Genomic DNA, 26,458 nt, shown 5'->3' on the forward strand with positions numbered 1-26,458 from the left:
TTTGATGGAAATGGACTTTTATTTTAACTGAGAGGCCTACAGTGCAAGAGTGAATCCAGTTTCTGTTTGGAATATCAACCTTTGAAACACCCAGAACTCATTTACTCAGTGCAAGAAATTGAATGGCAGTGATTCTAGTATGAATCTGAATCAGAATTTGAGTGTGCCTCACTGGAAATGATGGCGGCTTCCTCCCTGTCCCCAGGCTTGTCTCTGTTCCTTCCTTAGTGGCCCTGCTGACCACTCAAAGTAGATCATTACACATTTTTAGAAGTAGTTTTTAATGTCTGCGTCATTCTTCACTAAGATGGTACTACAAAGGTTTCATTTCTTGATGCATTTCACTTTCAGACAAAAACAATATGAAAAAATTAGTTTCAGTTCTCATTAGGTTATACAAACTTCTCTTCTGGTTTTGGTGGTTTTGGTTCACATCTGTGTTCACACCATCCAAGGTTTCCTTTGAGTTTCATATTCAAACTGATAATATGCCAAAACCACCAAGTTTGTTATGCCCTGGGCTGTATTAGCATGGGAGCTATTCATAAAGCATACGAAGGTTTTCTTTTTGGTGGGCTCAGCCTTACCAGTCCCACACAATCTCCACGCTTAGTCTCTTTGGATCAGTTTCTTCACAGCAGGCACTTGAAGGAGCAGACCTCTAGACTGCCAGCATTAGAAGCCTGGTTTTAGGGCAATAAAAATACAGCTGAGTGCAGTTCACATGACCAAATGCCTGCCCAGACCAGTCAGAACTTGTACCTGTGTCAACATCAGTTATTTCAGAGTTCATTCCTGGTAATCAAAGCAAAATGACAATGTAAAGCTCTGAAACATGTTGTTTAAACAAACAACTAATTATAATCATCTGGAAATAAGCTATTGTGCTGACAAGATACTAATGCCTGTTAATACACAGCCCAGATTATCTTCTTTATCATCTACAGTATTGAACTTTAAGGTTATTTGTAACAAAGAGTGTTTAGATCAATATAAGGTGCAAACCTTACCACAGTCCCCCTAATGGCACTTCTATGTGTGGAGCTTAAAGAGTAAGGGCAAGCAAATGCTCCAAATGTGGTTTCTTTGTAAAGGAATGTAACAGCAGAGCTGGGCAGTTTAGAGGCACATTCTGTGCTGAATTCCCTGGCACCTTCTGGCACTGTCATGCAAAACTGGAATGGATACAAGAAGTCAGTTGAAGAAATAGATAGCTAAAGAGAAACTTAACCGAGAATTTATCCTGCCTGTTGAAAAGGAAATTGCTACAGTGGCTAACACTCCAGGGAACATGAAACACCCCTCAGGAAGTAGCTTTTTGTTTCTCCTCCCAGTCCAGACAACTAAAGACAACATTTTCCAGTTTTATATTTGGTAACTAGGCACCTATTTAAGTATTTGAGAAAATGAACCTGGGTTTTGAGTCACTGTCATGCCAATTCACACCAAAGCTAGATGAAGTCACCAGAAAGCTCAGCACTTCTGGCAACAAGGATATAAAAGCAGAAAATATTAACTTTTTATTTTTCAAACATGTTCTGAGGACTGTAAATACCTCCCTGTGTTTAAACAGTCTTGGGATTCTTTTTAGGCTAAAAGATATTTCAAAGGATCTGCTTACATCATGAAAAAGGGAAAAACAAGCCCAGAGAGAAGGAAAGCAAACTAACTGAAACCTATCTGAAACCTGAATATGAGGTTAGAGACAGGAGGGACAAGTCGACCAGCTACTAAGAAACAAGAACCTTTGGCCTGGGAGAGCTGAAATGCTGAGTAGGGCACCAACTTTTGCTCCTCTGGGCAACAACAATTCAGGAAATCATTTAGTTTCTCTGTTTTGTACCTATGAACAAACTAACCTTTTTTTCAGGGTCTGGTATGAATTAACAGTGCATGTACACCTCAAGAAAGATGTAAAGAGAGTACCGCATTGCCTATACCAAAATTGAAAAGATCATGAACCAGGCCACCCAAATCAAGAGATTCATCAAAATTACAAATCACTATTTCCTCTTATTGGTCCTTCCTTCTTCTTATTGCACCTTCCATGTGCATTTTAATTGGAGAACTAGCCTCTCAAGGAAAAATAAGATTCCCATGCAAGTCTACTGGTAAAGATAAAAGGGGAAAATAGCCTTGTTAAAAAAAAAAAATGCTCTTATTTTACTAGTATTAAACTATCGCCATGGTAAGTGTTTTAGCCTTCTCTGCTTGCCCCACATCACACAGTTGGCTCTTGAGCAATGCAGTCAAATAGGCCAGCACTTTCAGCTATTGTGCCTTATTTTAAAAATAAAACATCACTTCTAATTTTGTTTTCTAGTTTTCCAGATGAGAACTATCTGCTTCCTTCAGGATACAAATTCATCACGATATATGTAGTGCTAATTGAGGTAATACTTGAAGTTCATCCCAGTGCTAACAGGCACTAAAATCAAGCAGTGCTGAGTTGCTGTTGGTGGGTTTATTACACTGATTTAAAAAAGAAAATAAAGATAGAATGACCACAATTGCATTGATGCTAACAATAGGATTGCCCGTATACAAATAGTTACCCACCTCTGGCCATAAATCTATTTCTTATTTGTTGAAATAATGCAGAAAGCTTAGCCAGAGGTGGGCCAGAGATCTGAAAGATGTTTGTTCAGCTATCTGATATGAAAAATAAATGAAGGTGATGGTGGTTTCTCCACTTCTATATCCACAGAGTTAAATGTGGGACCACACAAACTGCCCTAATAAAAGCCACCTGATACCTGGCCTAAGGCACTGATTATTAATATATTAAGGCTCCTTTCTCAATCACTAATGTTGTAATAAAGACAGTACATCACTGGAAGCCACATAGGCTGACCCATTAGGCAGAGTACGTGAATGTGCCTGCAATTTTGCACATGTGCTCTGGCATGGCCTGTCTTCACAAAGATGCCAGACCTTGGGTTTATTACCTTTATACCCCTATTATAAATCCCAATTGGACTAAAAGATCACTGTTAAAATTCAGGACTGTAATTTGCAAGCCACCTACAGTGTTTGATGCCCAGTTTCTATTCATCTCAGTGAGACCGGAATTCCCAAATACTTGAAATAGCAATGGAAATCTCAGCCCAAACCTCTAGCCTCACTTTGGGCTCATTTGAAACCTGCATTGTCTCCAAAGACAGCTTGATTGGGATTTATAATTAATCCTACTATATGGACAAAATTACATTGGCAATATCTCAGCCAATTCCCTATAGCTGCTCAAGTCTGTCAAATCAGCTCTTTAATCTGACGGTGAATTATTTAACCACCACACCAGAGTCAGCATATCGCAGGGGCTTCAATAACTTCTATTTGTGTTCTGAATATGTCCATAGCAGCTGTTGGACTGTGAATAATGATTTCCATAGGGACCTTCCTTGCATTCTTGTACTAAGCAAAGACTGGAAGAATTCAAACAAACTGGGTGATTTACAGATCTCGACCTTGAAAGCAATCATAATCATCATCAGAATAATTGCTTCACTAGGATCTCAGAAGTCCCAGTGAGGAACTACACTGATCACCTGAAGTCAGGCCCAAGTAACTGCTTCAGCAGACTACAAATAACAGGATTTTCCATTAAAAGAGCAATGTCAAACAGCATTTTCTAAATATAATTTTGCTCAACAATTTCAGTACAATAAATTTCACTTCATTTAGAAGTGTTGTTTTTCATTTATTAGATGAAAACTAAATAAATTTTATACAAAAATATTCATTTACTGCTAACAGAACTCAGGAAAACTGGAAAGCAGTTTTGAATAATTTTGAAATATGTGTTAATACTCCTACTATAATTCAGGAGTAATGTATAAAAGCAACAAACTTTAAAGTAATAAAAACAAAATTAAAAAAGTGCAAAATTTTACTAAAACTTTTTTAGAAGGGGTGAAATCAACTTTGAAATAGCTTAAAAACATATTAACAGCTTTGTTTCATTTTTGCATGAGCAGACTGAGGAAAAGAATAGGTAATGTTGAACAGCTTTAGAATTTGCCGATTTACTTAATGGTTCATTTGAAATTTGACAAAAAGCTCCCCAGTGGAAACAATATAACATCTTCAATCTACTGATTGCAGGGAATGTTGCAACCACAACCGGTTTCTGGAAACTACATAAAAGCTGTTCCATTTTGCAGGTGATGCAGGCAGAGATTAAGCTGAGTGGATAAAGCGTACAAACACTGCATCAACTAAAGATGAAGCCTTGGCCCTACAGAGTTGAAGAGCCAGTTTCATCAATGGCCGTACTATAGCAAAGTTTTCCTCAAATTTATATATCAATTGCATGTTCATCTTTGTTCCTATTGCCATACAGACCAAGATCCAAAAAGAGCACTGGAAAATAAAACATGCCTTCTCTCCTCACCCATGTGAAAATAACTTTTACAAAGTCATAAAAAGGAAGCCTCCTGAGGCCCCAGAAGCTATTCCTATTCCACCAGTGTCTGTCAGTTCTTCTCTCTACCTCCTTGTTTTATGAAAGTGGACCGGCAGTGGGAGTCGATGGGAATTTACCACTTCCTTCCATAGAAGTAAAGCTCTGTCTCCAATCTCCTCATTGCCCGACAGCTTTTGAAAGAAGTGTTGCTAGAGGCAGGGCTACTTGAAAAAAAAAGTCCAGCAGATTTCTAAAGTCAACTTTAAAATTGCCCTTTAAGGGTTTCCCTGAGGTGTTTATGGCTTATATTGCTCAATTAGCTACTTTATATTGCAGTATTTTCTTCAAAAGCAATCTTTGACTAATTATAAATTCTTAGAAATATGCTTCATATTTTAAAAGCTCTATTTTACAGCTGCAATAAAGTCCTCCAGGGCACATATTAGAGGCCACAATGGCACATTTTGGCCATCAAAATCCATTACCGGACTTCAACACCCACCCCAGCATCATGATGGGTGTCTCCAACTCATTAGCTTTACCCAGTAACAAGCTGATCTTAGCACCTGTTCTCACAAAATGGATTTTAATAGAAGCAGGACCAAGCTGAATGCATCTGAGGGCTGGCTGAGTTCATCAGAAACATGTGGAGGTTTTACAACATCTCAGTGTGCACAGGGTCTAGCAGTTTTGACACTGAACTTCAGTAAACAATTTGAATGGCCAGCCTAAAGCAAATTTCATTCTCTGTACATACAGGACAAGTAAACATGAAAGCCATAAAACGGGGGTAGCTGAAGTTCTGAATCTTTAAAAGCAGCCAGCTCTAGCACCTAGGACTTGGGATAAGTACTTCCAGGGTGAGTTCAGTTTTGAAGAAATTCTGCTGATTTTCTGTATGATACAATTACTTTGGGTCAAGTAAAAACAATAGAAAAACCAAAATTTTATGAACTCTTCATTAGAAAGTAACATTCTACCCATAGTCACTTATGTAACAACAGTGGGTAAATGTAACAAGTATTACAGAAGATATGCTCATCTGAAACTGTATAACTTCCTTTGTATGAAGAAAACCTTTCCATCTTCCCTTTTTCTACTCACATAAAGAAGAATTGCACCTATGCTCATGGTGAGTTAATGGAAGACTTGCTTTCACTGAAATGATTTAAATGCTTGGGACATTACTAAGACTTTGAGTAGCTTCCGCTGATTTTGTTAAGTGGTAGAATTCTCTTGTCTGCAGGAACGTTTGTAAAAAAAGCAACTTGAAACCACTATTAATAATTCTTTCTTTTAGAAACAGATGAATGGCACTAAGCAGTATTTTGCAGTTTGTCTGGGCCCTATTCCCAAAGTAATGCCAGTCCAGGCACAAAGACACTTGGAAAAAAGCTCCCAGTGGGAACACACAGATGAAGAACACAAGCAGAGACTGACAATCTCTACAAACAAGGTATTCTTTAATAGGTCTTTCTTTCACACTGTATATGGAATCTGTCATCACAGCATTTTTTGCATGAATCTGACACAAACCAGGAAACAGATCATATCTTCATCCTTACACAGGCTGCCCCAAAAGGCAACCTTGAGCACATTTGGACCTCAGAAGAGGACAGAGCAGGACTAGCAAGAAAGTGTGAGACATGCAGATGTTCCAAAATCTGGTAAACCACTGCACTGGCTTCCAGCTCTGACTGCCTCATTCCAGCTCTTCTATTGCTAATCCTTCCAGCATGTCTCTCTTCAGAACAGAGCATCCTGAGCACAGCAGAGTAACCCCAGAAATGCAAATTTAGAGGCTGGGGAAAGGCAAGCTTCATTGCTGTGGTGACTGGGCTTGCATAAATGCCTAAGGGGCTAAACTCCCCTTTTTAGTTTTTTAATCCTTGGGTTTACTAGGAGAGATCATAGTTTTGAACAACATTAGTATTTATTTGTTCTGTTTTAAGATGAAATTAGAGTACAGAGATAACACCAACTTCAAAGAGAAGTGATTCTCACAGCTCAGCTCTTGTGAAGAAGATTCTGTATATGACAAACAGTTTTCTAACCTTTGATACAATACAGTCATCACTTTCAACATAGATCCATTCCTATTTACTACCTGTATTTACTACTGTAATCTGGGATGGGATTGTTTGGGGACACATAGCAGTGACAGGACTAGAGACCTAACAGAGTTGCATTTCCCGATGTATTTTGTTCAACATATTTACAGTCAAAAGAAATAAAGTCTCATTTCAGACTCCTATAATAATCAGAATTCAATGGGTGTCTTCATGCTTCCAGGAGAGGTTGTGACATCTCCAGTTTTGGAGTTACTCAGAACTACATTACTGTGAGCCTGAGCAATCTGATAAAACTTTGAAGCTGAGTTTATCTTCAAAGTTGGCCCTGCTTTCAGCAGGGTTTCAACCATGAGACTAATTTTCAATCTAGGTTATCCTCTGGCTTCACACTTCTATACTGCACTGTTTTCAGTATCTAGAGATCACTTCTGTCATGTCTGTTGGTTTCCATTTTGATATGTATGTTTTGTATTATCCAGATAATGCCGTATACGCTCTCCACACTGAGCTTACAAATGAAAAGCCAACACTCTACAATCAGAGCTGCATGGCAGAACCAGGGCTCTCCCCCAGTACAGCAGGCAAGCACATCCTGAACTCTAAACCCAAGGGCAGGTGCACTGACACAGGACAACTATTCCCATAGTTTCTCCTTTCTTTGTGTATTGGTCAAGTCATATTTGTGCTATACATCTGCTTCTCAACTGACAAGGCATAACATCTGAGCTCTCTGGGTGAAACCTGCTATCAAAGTGAAATATATTTATCTAATTCAATTTAAACCACTCAGGATTCAACTCCTGCTATAAGGTTTTGTTAAAATTAATAAAACCAGATGTGTTATATGTTAATTTTATTGCATAAAACTGAAAACCATTGCATTAGAAGTACTGTGGAGCAGCCAAAAGTTTACACGATGAAATATTAACAGCCTTCCAAAGCAAAGTGAAAATGTGGAAACGAGTCAAGCCATGAAGATGAGATAAATACCTATATTTCCCAAAGTCTGGGATTCAGGGTAGCCCCCATATCCAGTGCATGAAAAGCCAGACCACTGTGACTGACAGCTGAACACAAAACCCGAGATGTCCAGGGCTTGCATGCTAGCTTAGCCTAGTCCCCTTCATAAAAATACCTTCATCATGAAGTGCAATGCAACCAACATTGAGAAAAAACCTGAGTCACCAATACAATAACATACCAACCTCCCATAATCAGGACTTTCAAAGTAGCTTATTGCTGAAGATGCTAGTTATGCATTTCATGGTTAAGTACATACATTAATGCATGCCTCCCCACCAAAGTACTATGATGCTCTTTTCCGTAGCAGAGAAGACTAATCCCCAGCAGACCATGCACTGTAGTCTGAAAAAAGACAGAATAGATAATGTAGCTGCTTGCTCCCCCTGCTCTTGAAAACTCCCAAGTGCAGTGCCAGGGTTGCTGAACAGCAAGAACAGAGCAACAGACACACACAAACACAGACATGCCAAGGCAACAAAGTAATGCCTGGCTTATCAGTTCATGTTAACCTGCATAAATCCAATGCAATCAAAAAGCTGACACTGATTTTTGCCAGCTGAAAATCTGCCCTGAACTTTAAAGCAGTTGTAGAGCATGGCTGAATATCAGATGCCTTCAATTTAAGATAACTACATTTGTCCAGCTGAACTCTTTATTAGAAAGCTGTATTCCTTTTGTAACTGAGCATTGCTTTATATAGCTAATATATACGTGGGTGTTCGAAGCATAGGCTAAATATATTAGCCAATTTACAAATATAAATGGTCAGAAAGCATGGATCTCTCCCTGAAGGTAAAGAACACCCTCTTAATGAAAAAAAACTTGCAATAATCTTGGATCCATCTCCAATTTAGCCCTTGTATTTTCCCCTGTCATCAGTTTCAATTGCCTTTGCTATGAGCTTTCGGTTTCAATTTACAGAGCATTAGCCCTAGGCTCCTCATCAGCATCTTCAGGTCCACTGGGACTTGCATTCCAAAACACAGCAGTTGGAAGAACATCAACAAAATCTTGAGTGACAAACAAAGCAGACCACTTGCTCAAGGAAATGGGAGCTATCACCAATATTTAGGGAGTGCTGAGTGGATACAAAACCATAGGGGCCAAAACAGCCTGAAGATGCCACCAGGGACCTCTCTCTAAGGATGTCTACCATTTCATTCAGATAAGCATCCTACAAGCCAGGAAAGATTAAACAATGTGAAAAACAGAAGGAGCTATCAAAATCATACATATGTAAAGATTCTATGTATTTCTGTAGCTCTTATCATTACAGCATGCCACACAAAGTGCAGACATGCATTAAAATAGAAAATTATGTGACAAGAATCATGAAGGCCACTGCAAGCAAAGGTGATTAGATCTCAGCTGGCTTCTCTCACCAAGTGACCTACTTAAACAAAGGTGCATGTCCATACATAAGGTCTTACTTTCCCTGCTTGCTAATCTGACTTCCAGTACATCATACCAGCCCAAGCACTTGAAGGAGAATTAGCAGTATGCTCCTTCTTGGCTCTGACTGCACATGGGAGCTGCATAGCTTGTAGTCAGTGAGTTTTGCAGCTGGTCTGGTAGCAGTTGGCAAAAACTTACTGTCCAGATGGATATTAAATTTGCATTATTTATAATATATCTAAAGCGAATAAACCTATATCAAAGCGACTCATAGGGACATTTATTTAGGGACTTATTTCTGACAGCTCTGAAGCCACTTTCATCCAAGCAATGCTTGGGTGCTGAATGCTTCATTCACCCATAAGAAAAAGTTCCACAGCTCTCGATCACTGTTAACACTTATATAACCCACACATGTGGAAGGAGAGCTGGTAAGTCCAGTCCTTTTCACAGATTATTACCCTAAACTTCATAAACCCATTTATGATCCTAGCACTTGTATCTGAAAGTATAGATTGTGCAAGGATCTGGCCTGCTGAAGTTTTCCTACTAGCAATGTGAAAGAATACAAAACAAGCAGGTCACAAGCTGGTTTTCAAATGAAAAATCAAACAACCGCCAGAGAAGTAAGCCACTAGGAGAGGCCAGTGCCTGATGGACTGCATGACCTGAGTGATATATCACACCAGACAATGCAGTCTACCTACAGTGTTCCTCCCACCTCCCAGCCAACTTTGAAAACTCCCCTTTATCACACAAACAGTAAGCCCCACAATAGCCATCGCTTTCCAGTATTCATAGAAAAGAGTAATTCTTACACTGGAAATCTTTTAGCTTTGCAAAACTAGTATAACATACCATACTGGAGAATGATCAGGTGTGTCCTTTTTTAAATAAGCTGAACAGAGAAATTATATCTTTTGCTTTGAAAATTAAAGCCTTTAAAAAGAAAGTAATCTTCATTTATACCTTTGGTTATTAGCACTTCAGGACTGTCAGTATATATATAATCTATTTTGCTAATATAGGCTTTAAAGGTCTTGACTAAAACCCTCTGAAAATAAGACATATCACCAAAGCATTGTTTTCTTTCCTATAAAATGACAGAAATTGAGACATCTAGGCCCAAGTAGCAGATCAACCAACCACTTTCTGAAGCCACTGTCAGATCAGCTCATTGATACTGCTTTAGTTCTTCTCAATACCAGCTGTGAGTACATCACAACTTGTATAAATTTTTCTCTCTCCTCACTCTGCTCAGGAGATTAAGCATATTAATAAGACTTTCAAGCATGTGATCTAGTCACATAGAGTACACCAGCACAAGTCCCCCTAGTATTTCAATAGCATAAGCAGACTACACAGCCTATGCTGTTTTAGCAATCCAAGGTCACTAGATTCCATATCATTAAACACCGGATTCTATTGACTAAAAACAGCACAAGCTTCACTGGGAAAAAAATTACTAAATCAGCCAAGACAGCTCTGCTATAGATTTGCTAATCCAGTATAAATAGTTAGAATGCCTGTCACAAGTCAAATAGGATACAGTTGAACAACGTATCTTAAGTAGTAACTGTTAATCACAGTTAAATAGCTATTTGATGGAGATGAAAGTTCCAGTCTAACAAGCAGGCACTGCAGAGGCACATGGTGCCGAAGGCAGTGCTGACTGCTGTATTGCCGCTGATTCTACAGCTTGCACAATGCTGGGAGCAGCCACAGGAAAACACCCTGCAAGCAGCAGAGCTTTCAGGGGTGGCATGAAAGGAGCAAACTAGCACCCAGAGGAACATAGGTACCAAGTTTTCACTTCCTTATTTAGATACCCCAGGTAATGAGAGAAAATAGCTATGAGGAATGGAATTAAAATCACCATGAAGCAGAGAAACTGACTCTACTATTAAATTACCACAGTATCCACCTTAGCAAGATTACTACCTGCATTCAGCAGCAGCCACTGTTCTTAGTGTTGTTAGGTTCAAGTCAACTCCTTTGTTGATGCGCTCATCATTTTCATTTTTTACAAATGTTTAAAACTTGAGGAAAGTCTGGTGCCAAAGCACTTTTGATCAACTGTACCAGCAGAGCTGCTATGAAAGTGCCCCTATACCAGATAAAGTCAGCTGCGTTATCTTAGTTACAAGTACAGAACTTTCTGAGCAAGCCTGTTTTGTGGTGATGTATTTTTGCAGCTTTGATGGCAAGAGTGGCCTTAAACACTTAAACGTTGGGTTGAGAAGGCTAGTCCCAGCAACCTCTAGCCAGCATATCAAGTTATAGAAAGGAACAAACTAATGTTAAAAGTAGTCATATTGAAGTTTGCAGAAACAAAATTCATCTGAAATGACACTCATTGTACAGTCAATAAAACATTTACGCTCTGGGGCCCCCAGCATAAGGAGGGCATGGGCATGCTCAAGCAAGTCCAGAGGAGGGCCTTGAAGATGATCCACGGGCTGGAGCACCTCTCCTATGAAAACAGGCTGAGAGCTGGGTTTGTTCAGCCTGGAGAAGGCTCTAGGGACACCTTACAGCAGCTTCCAGTGCTGAAAGGGCGCCTATGAGAAAGCCGGGGAGGAGCTTTCTACAAGGGCATGTAGGAATAGGACAAGGGGGAATGGTTTTAAAATAACAGAAGGTAGATTTAGATTAGATATTATGAAGTTCTTTACTATGAGGGTGACAAGACATTAGAACAGGTTGCCCAGAGAAGTTGTGGATGCCCCATCCCCAGCAGTGTTTAAGGCCAGGTTAGAAGGAGCTTTGAGCAACCTGGTCTAGTGGAAGGTGTCCCTAGAGATGTCAGGCAGGTTGGAACTATATGATCTTTAAGGTCTTTTCCAACCCAAAATACTCCATGATAAATGGCTTTGTGTTTGCCTAGTCTACCACAGACAAACCCATAATACTGAATCAGATGTCCAAAAGAATAGCCTCTAGTCCACAAATGAAAGTGACCTATTTAATTTTCTACATCTGAATACTCCTATGGAAGACTTAAGCACATAATGGTCACATGACTCAATCCTATCTTCAGCTATATGCAGCATTATAATATTGTGGCTTGTGCTTCTGCCCCCTCCCCCCCCCCCCCCCCCCAAGAAATCTCATAGACAAAGCTTCTCTTCCAGTAAACTGACAGATTCTTCTCTTGTAATTAATATCATTCTTGATACAGATTTTAAAGAACAGAGGTTTCTGTTTCTCAGTAATTCAATTCTACTTAATTATCCTACTACTGAATACAAATCCCAGAGGATATTTAGCTTGCAACAATTTTTTCTGTCTTGTCATTACTGAACTGTGCAGTAATGGAAAAAGGGCCTTAAAAATGCTTAATATTTCTGCTTATTGTGCATGGAAGAATGCGAAACTGGCTTGATGTTAAGCTTCCAGTTGGAAAAATTATCTTCTGGATATGAAATGGGTCTTGAAAAGTACAACCTAAATTAGTTATGGTAGCACAAAGGAAGGACCAAGGAGATTTTAAGAAACCATTAAAACCAGATGCCCCAGATTAAGAATTTTTATCAGGTTCCTAACCCTTCCAAGACACTTAAGTCTGAGTCAAAGCCTCCTGCAAACAACGGGAGTATTACTTCTTCAACTTAAGTGGTATGGATCAGGCCTCAAATCACAAAAGACTCAAGGAGGCTTCCCACTAAAGCAAATCTTTGGCTCTATATACAGAAGAGTATTGAAGACTAACATGAGACAAAGTGAATCCTTCAAAAAGATGAAATCTCCCATGTCACTGTCACACCGTTACTGAGAATCTCCTGCTAAAATACATTGCCATTGTGGGTGATGCACAGCAGTGCTGAAGTCAAGACTGCTGTTCCCATGCTATAAAACTATAAAGTTTCTTTGCAAAATGAAAATTGTTTTCAAACTTCAGTGTAGGGTACCATATTGAGCAAGAGCAATTGAAAAAAATCGGTCGATTTTTAACTGTATAGGTGGAATTGCAAATAAAGGTATGGGACAAGCAAAGCTTGGAAGGAGGAAAAGGAAGAGCCCTGAAGTCAAGTGCAGTCTCAAAAAACACTAGCTTCATGACCCTGAAGGCAAAGAAAAAGTTTCTTGAGGTTGTAGCTGAAAGAGGGTTTGTACAGCTATACACATGGAAGCTGCTTCCTGTTGTTCACCAACTCCTTTTTCTGGAAAGCAGAAGCTGCACTTACCTCTGAAAGGATATTATATCAATATGCTTTTGGTTTGGCTTTTGCATTTTTCAGAGTATTTTTTTCTCTCTGCCCTGTCAATGGAAGAGTTTTATGGCAGTGATTCCTTTTTATGGAAGTATTCATTGTCACTTCTAAGGCACTGACTACTGATGTTCTCTGTACAGCACTGAGAATGTGGAAGAAGTAGCAGCATATTACATCCAACTCCCTCTATAAACTATACAATCTGAATACAAATAATGTAAGCCCTAAGTAGTTCCGGATGCTTCTTAGCAATTCAAAAGTTAGTACGTCAGAACAAAAGATTATTACATTTGAGACATTTCTTGGAGCTTTTATCTATGCACAAGAATTATTTTGTGAGTGAACAACCCAAGCATTTGTCAAGGCATCAAACTGTTCTGAGAGCACAAGATGAGATCTTCAGTCAGCATAAAACGCCTCAGTTCCATCAGCTCGGTTTTGTAGTATCAGCTGCACTTTGACAATTTGTGTAAAAACAGAAGTACATGGTTTCTCATTTGCATTATCAAAACGATACTGGATGACCATAGATACATCATCTTTTGCTTAAAAATTAAACAGTAAGTAGAGGTTTTGTACAGGAATGCCCTTACTGTAAACGCGTTGATTGTCACTTTCTTAACACATGTTTTACATTTGGCACAGCAACAATACAAAAGTGTTTACAAACTGGATCAGAGCCAACAGATGGCTTCTCCAAGCCATCAGTCTCAGAATCCTACCCAGTTCCCACTCCTTCCCAGAAAAAGCCTGGGAAAACAGATTGGGAAGATTCATAAGCACACACACATGATTTATATGTGTCTTTATGTGCATGCATGTACATATATAGACACACATGTGGGTCCATACATGTAAAAGCAGGTACACATACAGTATGTTCTACATGCACAATAGATAGTGCTCAGATGTAAAGCGTTATCTGGGCTCTTCAGTTAAGACCCTCCCAAACCCAAAGTTTATGCAAAGAACTTTTCTTTGTTTGGTAAAGGTATTTCATTAAAAGACCATGCTATTTTGGGAAGGGCTAGAACTAAGATACCTGTAACCAGATATTCTGTTTTATCCCAGTGGGGTATTCCACATTTAAAGACCTGTTCTCTTGACCACATCTTGGATAAAGGCCTGCCACTGCAGGGACTACAATACCACCTATGCTTACAGCTGGGGGTAGCTATTGAGCCTCTCTTCGAAGGAGGTCAGGAACAGGCATTTCAAAATTGGAGTAGTTGAACTGCCCCTTGTTTGTGCTGATCATTGTAATTGTTAATTGGTAAAAAAAGGAGAAGAAAAGCGCGTGCCTGTAAGGCAAATATTTCAAGACATGACTTGTTGAAATGACTAGCTGCATGTTTCCAGCTGGAGCCCATTTCTCTCCTAAATGCCATCAATAAAAACAGAACCTATTCTATACATCTGATTCTTGCTAAGAAATGTACATGTGGTTCTCTTGAAACTGTTCTTTGATTATTTCTTTTTATATCACTTTGATATTTTTAACACTCAATATCTCTAAGAATCCCAGTTTGAGCCGAAGGCCTTGCAAGAAGGCCCTCCAAAAGGAATAAAGATATGTGCCTTTCTCTACTTGTTTTATCAGGCAGGGGGAAGGGCACATGATACTATCTTGCCTAGGATTTGAGGTTTGTACAAGTTACTCTTACTCCTAAGGGCATCATCCAGGAAACGATCACCTGTTCACACCACAGTTTTCCTGCTCCAAGACAGGCTCTGGAATAGTGCTCTCCTGATACAACTGATCAGCAAAGCCTCACACCTGGAAGTATTTATGCCAGAAACCACACAGCTCAAGCTCTTGGGATTCATAACAAACCCCCTCCAAACTAATCTGTCTGGTTCAGGAATGCAGCACAAAGTACAGCCATTTTCCCACAGCCAAACAGGGGTCCAGAGACATGCCAGAATACATAGGCTGGTATCACCCAGTAAGAAAACCAGGGGAAGTGACACCTAACTCATTTCAAATACAAATGTAGATTTGGCATATGCAAGTTAGCCATTTAATCACACAGACTTTCACTTAAATGGGAAGAAACATGTCTGAACATGAAGTGTTTCTTATTTTCCAGAAAACACCAGGCTATGGCTAACACACAGGAGCTTATTAGAAAACAGGATTAGAGAGCTCTGTTATTGAAAAAGATATAATTTGTTAACAGAAAATATATGAAAGAAGAAATTTAACAACACAGGACTCATCTCCACGAACAAGGGTACAATGATACAAGTAGCTGGAACTGTTTGAGAAAGCCTTTCTCCACCTTGGTCACTATAGCAAGAATACTGAATACAGTCCTTGGTGTTTCAGCTCTTTCTCTGTCACATGTCTGTTATCACTCTCTCTTTTCCCTCCTTCAGTCTTTCTTCTGTTGATTTGAAAACACTCCAGGACAGAAGTAATCTTTTATTGAGTGCTAATTTGTGGCCTCTGGGAAAATCTACGATAAGTGAAGAGTCTAAGCAGAGCTCCCTTATTAAGTTCTGCCTGAGTGCATAATTGCAAAGATCAACAGCAAAACAGATAGGAAAAAAAATAAAAACACCCATCTATTATTTTAAGTAGAGATTCAGCTTAGAAGTGTTGCCAAATGGAGCAATGTTTAAAACACAAGAACAGATCCCCAGGTTGTTAGACATCCTCTGAAACCATTGGTTGTGCCCTGTGCTGTCTACAAAGTAACATGAGGAATCTAACCAGACAGAAGGAATCCAAACTATGGGGAAATTAAACGGTTGATGTATTTCAGCACAGTTAGGGCAAGGATCACACAAATTCAAAATTATTTTGATCAATTCTAGCCAGAAAAATGAGGATAAAATGTGAAATTTTGGCTTGTTATTTTAGAAGTCGTATGACAAAATTAAGACTCAAGAAAGGAACACCGTAGAACTCTACTATTTAATTGCTATGGCAACTTGCAAAGCAGTTTTACAGAGTGGTTCTAGCAGTTCTCTCCTACTATTCAAAACAAATATACTGAACACTAAAATTTAAAGAGAAACAGTTAATATGCTGTATTAACACATTTAAGAGTGTTATCCCCCATAAAGTGAATTTTATATTACATTTATATGTCAAGTGCGACATATTGTAGCACTTGAAACTATTCATTTAGGGCTATGGGACTGGGGAGAGGATCTCCTAGGTTACAGGTCCAACCTATAGCTGATTTAATCTGCTCAAATTTATCAAGTCCTGAATTAAAACTGTCAGGGTTTTCTTACTCATACTGCTTTAACAATGCCATTCTAAAGCCTAACTCTAATGGTGGTTTGAAGTCTTCTATGAAGTACTTGACACAGCTTACTTATAACCATATTACATCTTTTTACAGTTTGCCAACATTTTCTTTCAGTTTAAATAACTTTTCCTGCTTTGATATTTATTTCCATCTCTAGCTCCTCCACAAAAAATGATCACATTCTTAGTTTTTACTTTACTATGCTAAACAAGCCATAAACAAGTATATGCACACATATAGAAAATATATACACACAAACATCTGTAAGTGTATACACACACATATATGTACATATTTAGGAAGGAAGGGAATTAGACCAGATTCTATAACTAGAAAGAAAAAATATAAATTGCCAAATGAGAGGAGTATATTTTACAGATTATTTCCATTGCCAGTGTTGAGGTAAAGGTCAATCAATTGGGTTGAAATGGCATATAGACATGCATAAAAATGAGATGCTTATATGCATAATTGTCAGAACTTATTAAAGCAAGTTTGAGACAGGCAATTATGCCTGGTAGCAGCTAGAACTCAAAGTGCTTCAGAAAAAGGTGATTGTAGTGAAAGTTTAAAACCTGTAAGTTCTGTTCATGCCCTGAAAACTAAGGATCTCTTTTCTCTGTGCTCCTTCCCCATTGAAATGGAACAATCACTCTCATAGCCACAAAATAGCCTCAAATTATTCTGACTCAAGTTGTTCAGTACCTTGCAGCAGAACTCTTTGCTCTTATAAGTTTTAAGAGTGTCACTTAATACTAACTGTTTTTCCTTTTCATATGACAAATGGGAAGCAAGACCTTCTACTCTACCTTCTCAATCTACACCAGTCATTTCTTTTCAGACTACCATGCACTCTTATTTATCCACATTTGAAACTAAAAACTTAAGAGTACTTTCAGCCTCTTCTCCTAAGAAAAACGTAGTGGTTTCTAACTATTTTGTCACAAAGACTACTACTTTTGTCTTGCAAAATAAAAAAACATCATAGCAATTCAAGTAAAAACAAGCCTTAGTTTTCTACAGAGGCATTTTAACCCACCCATACTAATCTATCTCTGTGTAATCTAACATTTTTCTTATTCTTTGCCCAACAATGAGGAAGCTTTCATCCCAGCTCACTTTTGAAATTTACTCTAGGATGTAACTGGATTGTCTTCCAAAAGTGTTTCAGAAATATTTAAAGAGGGAGGCTTGCTGCACTGTCACCTACAAAAGCACTGCTACCAGTTGCTGTTGGCATGAAAAAAGTCAATATTCTTCAGCCAATCAATGAAAATTGACAGCAGACCTATCCTCCTAACAGGTATTCAATTTGGTGGGTTCCACTCAACTAGACAGTTTTGTCACTTGATTTTTGATACATTAGATATCACACCAGAGTTTTCATTACTTAGAAAGACATTGTAAAAATATGGCCCATGAAACTACAATGCACAATGCTTCCAGCATAGCATGCGTGCTTGTCTTCACTGTCCCACTCCAGCAAATAAAAACAGAACTCAGGTTTGGTTTTGTGTGTTTGGAAGGTCAAGAAAAATTGTATTTTGTTAGTGAGGAATAATTAGGTGATTAAGGTGATATAGCTTAACACACATCTTCCATGTGCACTGACTTACTATACCAAAAATTGCAGCCTTAAACTGAAATGCCAGCTATTGTGTGCTTTTAATGAAAACTCATTTTCAGGTGATTTACCTGGTGTGATTTTGAGGTGGCATTGGTACTGTTTTATCATCATACTGTGTTCTTAGGAGGTTGCGAATGACACAAATGACTCAAAAATTGGCTGTATCACTGTCTTCACATAACAAAATCAGATCATCATTCATGCTAGAAGCTTTAATTTCTCTAGCTTCTTTTGTACCAGAATCAGCCAGTTCATTGCTTTTAAAGATAGCTCATTCTAAACTGATTTACCATGTGCATAAACAGCTGAGGTGAAATAGAGGAAGCTGGAATAGAAGAAGAGAGAGTGAAATTGTTGGAATGACCAGCTGGTTGGAATGAGAGTATTATCACCTCTTTGAGCAGCAGCATTGCTTCCTGTCAGCTTAAGCAGTTTGTGGAATTATAGTTAGTTTGCAAGCTGAAGAGTCACTGTAGCCTTGCTTAAACAAACACAACAGATTAACAGTCTAACTATATGCTTTGGGAGAATGAATGTCCTTCTGGCAGTCATTGCTGGTAAACAGAAAACCTGTCTATCTGATAATTGTTATCCAGTTATCCAATATCTCTGACATAATAATTATCCAAAGACAATGTCCAGGTTTCAGTGCCCAACTGGGAATTCCAATTCATATACTCAGACTGATTAGCTGGCAGGAGTCCCATCACCCCCACTGCCAAGGTTACCTCAGTGAAGCCTACTTCATCATGAGCAGTTCACTGTGTTCCATTCAATAACATCTTAAATTATGCCATCATCTTATTCAGAAATAAAATATTAAAAATTTAAAAGCTCTCAGGTCTGCAATTTAAATGGCCACCTTATTTAAACTGTCATGGGCTTTGAACCCTCAGTGACTGCAAAATGTGCATGATCTGAAAAATAACACTGATGCCCTTGCACAGTTCCTTCAGGAATTTGATGTGAAATAGAACAAGAATAAAGGAAGAGCTACACTTTAATTTCATTAAAAATTAAGCATCATAGCAGAGCCAACAGCAAAACAGCATTAACTGGAGGCAGCATTTCTGAGCATATGATGAAGTAATAGTTTTCACTGAAGGAGGTATGTTTGAAAGTTTGCATGAACACTCATATGCTTCATATTTGTATATACACAAAAACAAAAGTTCAACTTGCATTACACCACATATTTCATTATATTACAAATTTCAAGTGATGCAACCTTATTTATGAAAATCTGGGAAAACTGAATAATGCTTTATTTTTAAATTGCATCAGATAAGCATACATCTATTACTAGAAGTTATTAAAACATATACTATAACTGCCTCAGTAATGGCATCCTTAGGGAAGGGGTAAGTCTTGCATAAGTAAAATACAAACCAGCTTATTAAAAACTGAGAATATACGTTATTTCCCTGGTTATATAACAGATAAAAATTACATTAAAAATAGGATCCTGTAATAAGAAAACTCAAAAAAAAAGGCAGAACAACAAAATATTGCAACCTATGTCTTTAAGAAATGTCACAAGAGTCCCTGGAATACTTGTCCTAGACAGGAATATCTCAACTGTGTAGTAGCTTTTATTCATTAACTTTGAAGGCACTGATTCACTAGTATATTCTAAAGAAGTAAGGGCAAACCAAGAGCTGCATTTTGAAAGTAATTTAGAAACAGTTATAAGAATTTTAAAATTCTAGCAGCTGCCATTAAAAGAAAAAAAGAATCTTGCAAACTCACCTTGTACTATCCAAAACACCGGAGCTGTTGACTGTTTCAATCTGGAGAAACTGTCTCAGTGTGTTTCAGCTGGCACTGTGAGGTAGCTGTTTCAAATATTAACAGAAAAGATTAAATGTGACCATTTAAAAACACAATATTGAAGTTATTGCATAGGAGTGAACTTTATATTTACTTCTAATATACATAATATGCACAAAACCATGTCAATACAAGCTTTATGCTTACTTCAGCAGAAGCAGTGTTAGATTCAGACCCTCAAACAGAGCACAAAACCATTTTAAGCTGATACTGAGAAAATGAGCCAGAAAGGGTCTTGGGTTTTTTTTTTTCTCCCCTCTTTCAAGCTGAATGTTTAACACTTTTGGACCCTCTGAAAAATTCTTGTGGTATTTTAAATAAAGCGATTCACTTGGAGGCATAAAACGCCTAGATTTGTTGGGTAACATACAGGACTTGGTCCACTGTGCTCTCAGTGTAAGCAGCAGAGAGGCCTTGTCTGCACAGCACGAAAGCTTTGCTTTTCAGTTGCTGCTGCCTTCCGTATTTTGCCAGCAGGTGGCAAGATGACAGCAAAAGGGATAACGCGAAGTTCGTGTGATTCACACATTAGTAGCCAGCTGCCGCCCTCTGTTGTAGCGGTGGAAAAAGTCACAGCTCCTTAAATGCCGTGACTCCAGAAAAATGGCACACTGCATTTTCTGGATTTGCAAAATGTTGAGAAGCTGAAAGTAACCAGGGTTCCACATAGCTCTAAAGGCCAACTTGTAAAATAACTGACAAAGTAGGCAAAGGTTTTGTTTTGCAGTCTGCGTTGCAATTGCAGCTACATGGTACTCCATCTTCCTACACACCCTGATGAGTACTCCATGCTACTCAGCTTTAGAAAAAACACCCTGAATAATGACCACAATGAAAAGGAGCAGACCATGTTTTTTATAATCTTAGTGAAGTCTAACATAGATAACACAAAGTCTAAGCCAACATTCAAGATAGATAGGGAGGCACTGAAGTCAATTCAATTACACAAATGAAACACAAGGACAGGTAAATAGAAACACGGGTGACAAAATAGAAGCTGAAATTTGAGTCGAAGAAAAAAAAAAAACCATCAAACTTCTCAGAGAGTCCTTGCTGAGCTTCTCTAATTTTAAATTTCATAGAATCATAGAATCATAGAATAGTTAGGGCTGGAAAGGACCTCAAGATCATCTAGTTCCAACCCCCCTGCCATGGACAGGGACACCTCTCACTAAACCATCCAACACAAGGCTTCATCCAACCTGGCCTTGAACACTGCCAGGGATGGAGCACTCACAACCTCCCTGGGCAACCGATTCCAGTGTCTCACCACCCTAACAGGAAAGAATTTCCTCCTTATATCCAATCTAAACTTCCCCTGTTTAAGTTTTAACCCATTACCCCTTGTCCTGTCACTACAGTCACTGACAAAGAGTCCCTCCCCAGCATCCCTATTTTTACTCCTAGATTTACTAGTTTACTCCTAGATTGTGGAATTCGGCATGAAACCGACATCCAAGAGGTGGGATGGGCTCCAGTTTTAAGTAAAATCCAAGAAAGGATTCATTGTAATTATGGAGGAGAAAAAAATCCCTCTTGTTACTGGAAATTTTAAAGATATCTTCCGTTAAGAATAATTTTGGGAACTTATTTCAACAAAAAAGTCTGTAATACATGCCTTCTGGTCTAGAGGGCTATTTCTTCACCTATTCCTCCACTTCCCTGAACAACATGATATATTGTACAAAAAAGAATAACTCAAAGGTCCTTATCAACATTGTTGTATAAGATATCACTACCTGAGGTCACAACCCCCTCAAAAAGAGCCTTTGAAACAAGTAAATTCTATTGTTTCTCAGATGCTTTTATCAAATCTTACCTGCAACAAGGATGGAAAAACAAGGAGAGAGTGAATAGATGCACTTCCTTCTAAACAGATGCTGGAGAGCTACTGGTAATATTTTATTCTTTACTGAAGTGACATAGCATATTGAGAAACAACACTCTAAGTAGTGACCCAGATCTGATCTCACTTTACAAACCTGCAAGGCAGAAGTCAGTTGAGTTGCACTACTGTAACATTGCAATCAGGTCTACAGTGACAATTTCCCTCACAATGCACGATGTATGGATGAGATTTAAACATCTACAAAAGAAAAGAAAGAGGATTCAGTAAAGAAAATCTGAAGAACCATTAAACTGAGTAACAATAAAAGGAGTGCCTAAACACAAGATTTATTATAACAGTCTTCTCACTACAATTCAGAGTTAAAATAAGATGTTTAAGCTGGGCACACATTTTTCTTCTTCCACTGCTGCCTCTTTAGAAACACTTTTCATGTCTGTGGTTCGGGCTATTAAAAGTAACCAGCATGTAGAGTATGAATGCAGCTAGCGCTCCTCTTACTCCTTCAAACCATGATTTTTCCCACTATTTTTAAGAACTGTTTGCAGTGCAATGCAGCAAACAATTTGCTGTGACAACAGCAAACAGCCATGTTTAATTGACATTGTCATTATATTACTTCATTTGAACCCTGTGAATCTGCTCCAACTCTTGGTCTAATCAGTATGAAATACTCCAGTGATTTCAGGAAGTGCAGGTCTGTGCCCAGTGCTTTTCAGCTGTTTCTTCCTCACTTCACAAACCAACCTCAAAATAAGTAACCATAGCAGTAGGTAGGGATGCAAAGCTGGATGCATCTTATCTTAGGCTGATCAGATACAAATGAGAAATAAACAAGCCTTTCCTGAAGGAAAAGGTGAGATGCTGTGTTTTGTGGAATAAACAGTGAGCCTTTCCACCACAAGGTTTTCTCCTTTAGGCCATGTTAGCCCTGCAAGTACTACCACAGGGAGTTCAATATCAAAATAGTCAGATTTCAAGCAAAATCAAGCACCACAAGAAAATGCGTGTTTGCTTTTGTATGACAGAAAATAAAAGTCCACAGCAGTTTGTCATGTTCTCATGCAATGAAGCCACACTCCAGAAATTACTTGTATGATCAGATTTCATTGGGAGGATCATCATGAGATGAGATGACTTGCCATCCTCTCCTGCTTGGACATGAATGTATCAGAATGCACCCAACTCTGCTTAAATAACACTGAAACATTAGTCTAAGTTGGTTTTCTAAACGTTCACAAAACAGTGCAAAACACTTCTTTCTGCAAGGTGATTTTAAGGTCCTTTCCAACCCTAACTATTCTATGATTCTATGGTAGCTGAAAGTTTAGGCTTGTGGTTATGGCTCCCCTACAATACTGTGTATGCATTTTGGCACTTTTTCCTATTTAGAAAAACATTATTTAACCCACTGACCTGGCATGTAAAGCTGTGTATATATATATATATATATATATATATATATATAATTTTTTATTTTTTTTTTAAGGTCAGTACACTGTTATCATATACTTCACTGCTGACTTTCAGCTAGCCACAGAAGGAAGTGATTTGCATAGCAGTGCTCATCCTGCAGTGTTCTACAAAAGCATGAGTGGTGTTAGCTCCAACTGAAGTCAAGAGGAACCGAGGACATTCCTCTCCTTTCATATCTGAGCTTAGTACTTTTGTAGAGAGCTCTGTAGTGCTGGATGTGAAGATACAGACAGCATGTATGTAACTGGCTGCATAACAGCAAGATTTGAACCATATGCCACAACAGTGACATTTTAATCTTAAATCAGCATTAAGCTTAAAGATTCAGATAGAATTATTCCAGTCTGCAGGTGATTCATGGACAGGAAATGGCTTAGGACAGAAAAACAGATTGCTTGCATAAAAATGCATTGCAGCTCTAAAGCACACTCCATAATGAGAAAAAAGAAATGCTGCTTTCCTGGGGAAACATTGAGATTTAAAAGCACCAATATCCTTCTCTAAACATAATATTATCAATTAATTTTTTATAACCAGGGAGGATATTCCAGAATGACACATATGATGTTCTGCTCCAACCTCACTGAACTGTATATCTTTCAAATTCATGATGGATGTAGACAACTGAAAAAACTGTTTAATTTTCCCACCACAAATATGCACTCAAATTTGTGTCCCGATCTCTCAGGTCATGACTATTTTTTATAGATACTCAGCACTCCTCTGATTTATCAGCAAGAGTGAAGAAACCAGGGAATTTTCTACATATAAAGAATTATTTGCAGATAATTTAAGAACCAAACATTTATTGAGGAAACTTTAATCAAAAGAAATTAAGGTCATCAAGTCAGAGAAAGGAAACACATCATGTGACCTAAACATCCAATCAAAAATATCAGCTCAGAATCTGAGTTGCCAAACACAGGCAGTCAGTCACCTACCTGCAAAATACGTACCACAAACAAATGCCTACAACTATTTAATTAATAGCTCTGAGTAGTAAGCTGGAGAAAATGCTAAACTGTTCACAATGTAGGAAGAGAGGGAAAAGTTAAACTGCTTGTTCCAGTTGCAACTTTGCTATCTGAGTATCTTGCACACTTCTTTTTACTCTTCATTTGGCAGAATCTGGGAAGTTCTAAGTGCTCACTACAAATTTAATAGTGTCTGTCTCAGTGAAAATGAAAGCTGCTGTTATAAAACTTTCAAAGCTTGAGCCACACCATGCTGCAACAGACATGAAATAGTTTCTCACATGGTTATAATTCTGGTGCGCTCTCAGAGAGGGGTCCCATCGGCAGTTCAATCTCATCTGAACTGTAGCTGCTGCACCACATATTTCTCCATCCCAAGCAACATAGTCTGCTCTAATGGAGAGGCACATCAGAGGAAATCAGCCAACAGTAATCAGACCCTAATCACGCAAAGACAGGACCATTCAGTAATGACTACATTTAAACAGAATGGACTTCAGGAAAAATACTCCTGTAAGATCTGACAAAGCAGCAGCAAACTGGAAGCCAAAACTAGGTTAGGAAACATGGCTTTAATTTTGGCCTAATTATTTCAAAAAATCTGGATGAGGAAAAAAAAAAGGGGGGGGGGGGGTGGGAAGCTTTGTACCTGTTGTGCAGAAACAGTATTAAAGCAGGTAAGGTCAACTGTTGTGAAGCAGCAAGGAATTAGAGTCCACTGGATGAGGTACATCATCACACTGGGTCAGCACATGTAGGATCAATGAATTCTGATGATTCTGCTGTGGGGTACACTAATTTTGCTGGACATTGAGATATGTTGGGCAATTTTGTTACATGGCTGTGACAAGGATGAGTTCCAGAGTTCCTCTTGGTGTTTATTTGGTCTGCTGAATGTTTGCTGAGAAGAAGTTCAAAAGAAGGGGTGTGTTTAACATCAAAATAAGCAAAGTAAAACAGCAAATAAAATTAAATATTCACAACCAAAAGAGACTAAAGTCACCTACGGTATTGATACTAAAAACATTAAAGAGTCAGTTATTCAAAGGCAAAAGTCAGCAAAAATTCATTGCAGTGCTGCATGTTGTAGCTAAAATTTTAATCCTGCTGAAATAAGTGGCAAAATTACCTGCAAACTCAATGAGTCCAAAGTTTACTATACAGATGAAATCAGAGCAATCTTTAAAAATATTTAAACAGAAAATGCAATTTGAGTCATAGAATCATAGAATCCTTGCTAATATTGCATCCAGTTTCTCCAATTCTTTGTAATCCCTCTCTAGTTTAGAGGACTACTAAATGAAGGATTATTTGAAATGAATTTTTTGTTCACCAGTACATTCTATAGAATCCCCTGCAATAGTTAAAGGACAGCAACACAGCATAGATTCTCCAAAACAAAGCTATATTCTCACACAATAAGATTTTGGAACGACTTCAGGTCATATAGGGCCTACTTCCACAGGTATTCAGACAGGATTCAAAGCTTAATTTTTAGACAGCAACTTGAATTAGCTGTGCAGCATAGAAATCAGCACTGCTACATCAAGTGTGAACAATGAAGGGTCAAAAACATCTCAAAAAGTAGCAATTTAATGCACTGAATGACAATCTCACATCCCACAAAGTCATCATTGAACACCTTTGAAATAGGTGTAACACACAAACTCTTACTTTAGCTAGCCAGAAATGATGCTCTTGACTACTGACACACTTTGCTAATAAACCTTGAGCAGGTCAGTTAACTTCACTGTACTTCTAAAAGGATATATTAATTTTATCCATCTTTGAATAGTATTTTCATCTCATGCCTTCAAAGCCATTCCAAAGAGGGCTGTGCTCTTTTTTGTCACTGAGGCCAAAAGATCACCAGATAGAGGAAGATAACTCAATATTGTGTGGCAGTATGTGACACTGTTCCCTAATTAAACCACTGGAACGAAGCACAGTCATTAACATGGAATGATTCCAGATTCACACTGTTCATTTGTGCTTCCCCAAACACAGCAAGTTACAATTTAGGTTCATATACTTCACTAGCTCAATATAGCAAAGTTTGTCAATGCTGAGATTTAAAATACATATGCGTAAGATGTACAATTATACATATATATGGCTTATAAAATAATACAGATATTGCTTCCCCTCTTCCAAAGTTATCCAGTGCCTTTCATTAATGCACACGATGCACAATACTTACAGTGCTCTGGAGTGATTCCAACTAGTGCCATCCCAGCAGTCTTCTTTCCATGGTCATGGGCCAATTCTTTAAAGCACGCCTCTTCTGATTGAGGACAGACATACATGAAGTATTCTCAGGAACATAGTATTAA

General features: G+C 38.3%; 1 long non-coding RNA gene across 1 annotated transcript; it reads right to left on the minus strand.

Annotated features, from left to right (window-relative positions):
• On the minus strand, positions 1–26,458 carry LOC136011074 (uncharacterized). Its single transcript, XR_010611187.1, has 5 exons — positions 26,326–26,458; positions 24,775–25,026; positions 21,812–21,915; positions 19,749–19,834; positions 1–795 (listed from the first exon to the last, which is right to left on the minus strand). It is a non-coding gene; the product is annotated as an uncharacterized LOC136011074 (long non-coding RNA).

Source organism: Lathamus discolor, chromosome 3 (assembly GCF_037157495.1).
Source record: "Lathamus discolor isolate bLatDis1 chromosome 3, bLatDis1.hap1, whole genome shotgun sequence".
In the NCBI taxonomy this organism is placed as follows: Eukaryota; Metazoa; Chordata; class Aves; order Psittaciformes; family Psittacidae; genus Lathamus; species Lathamus discolor.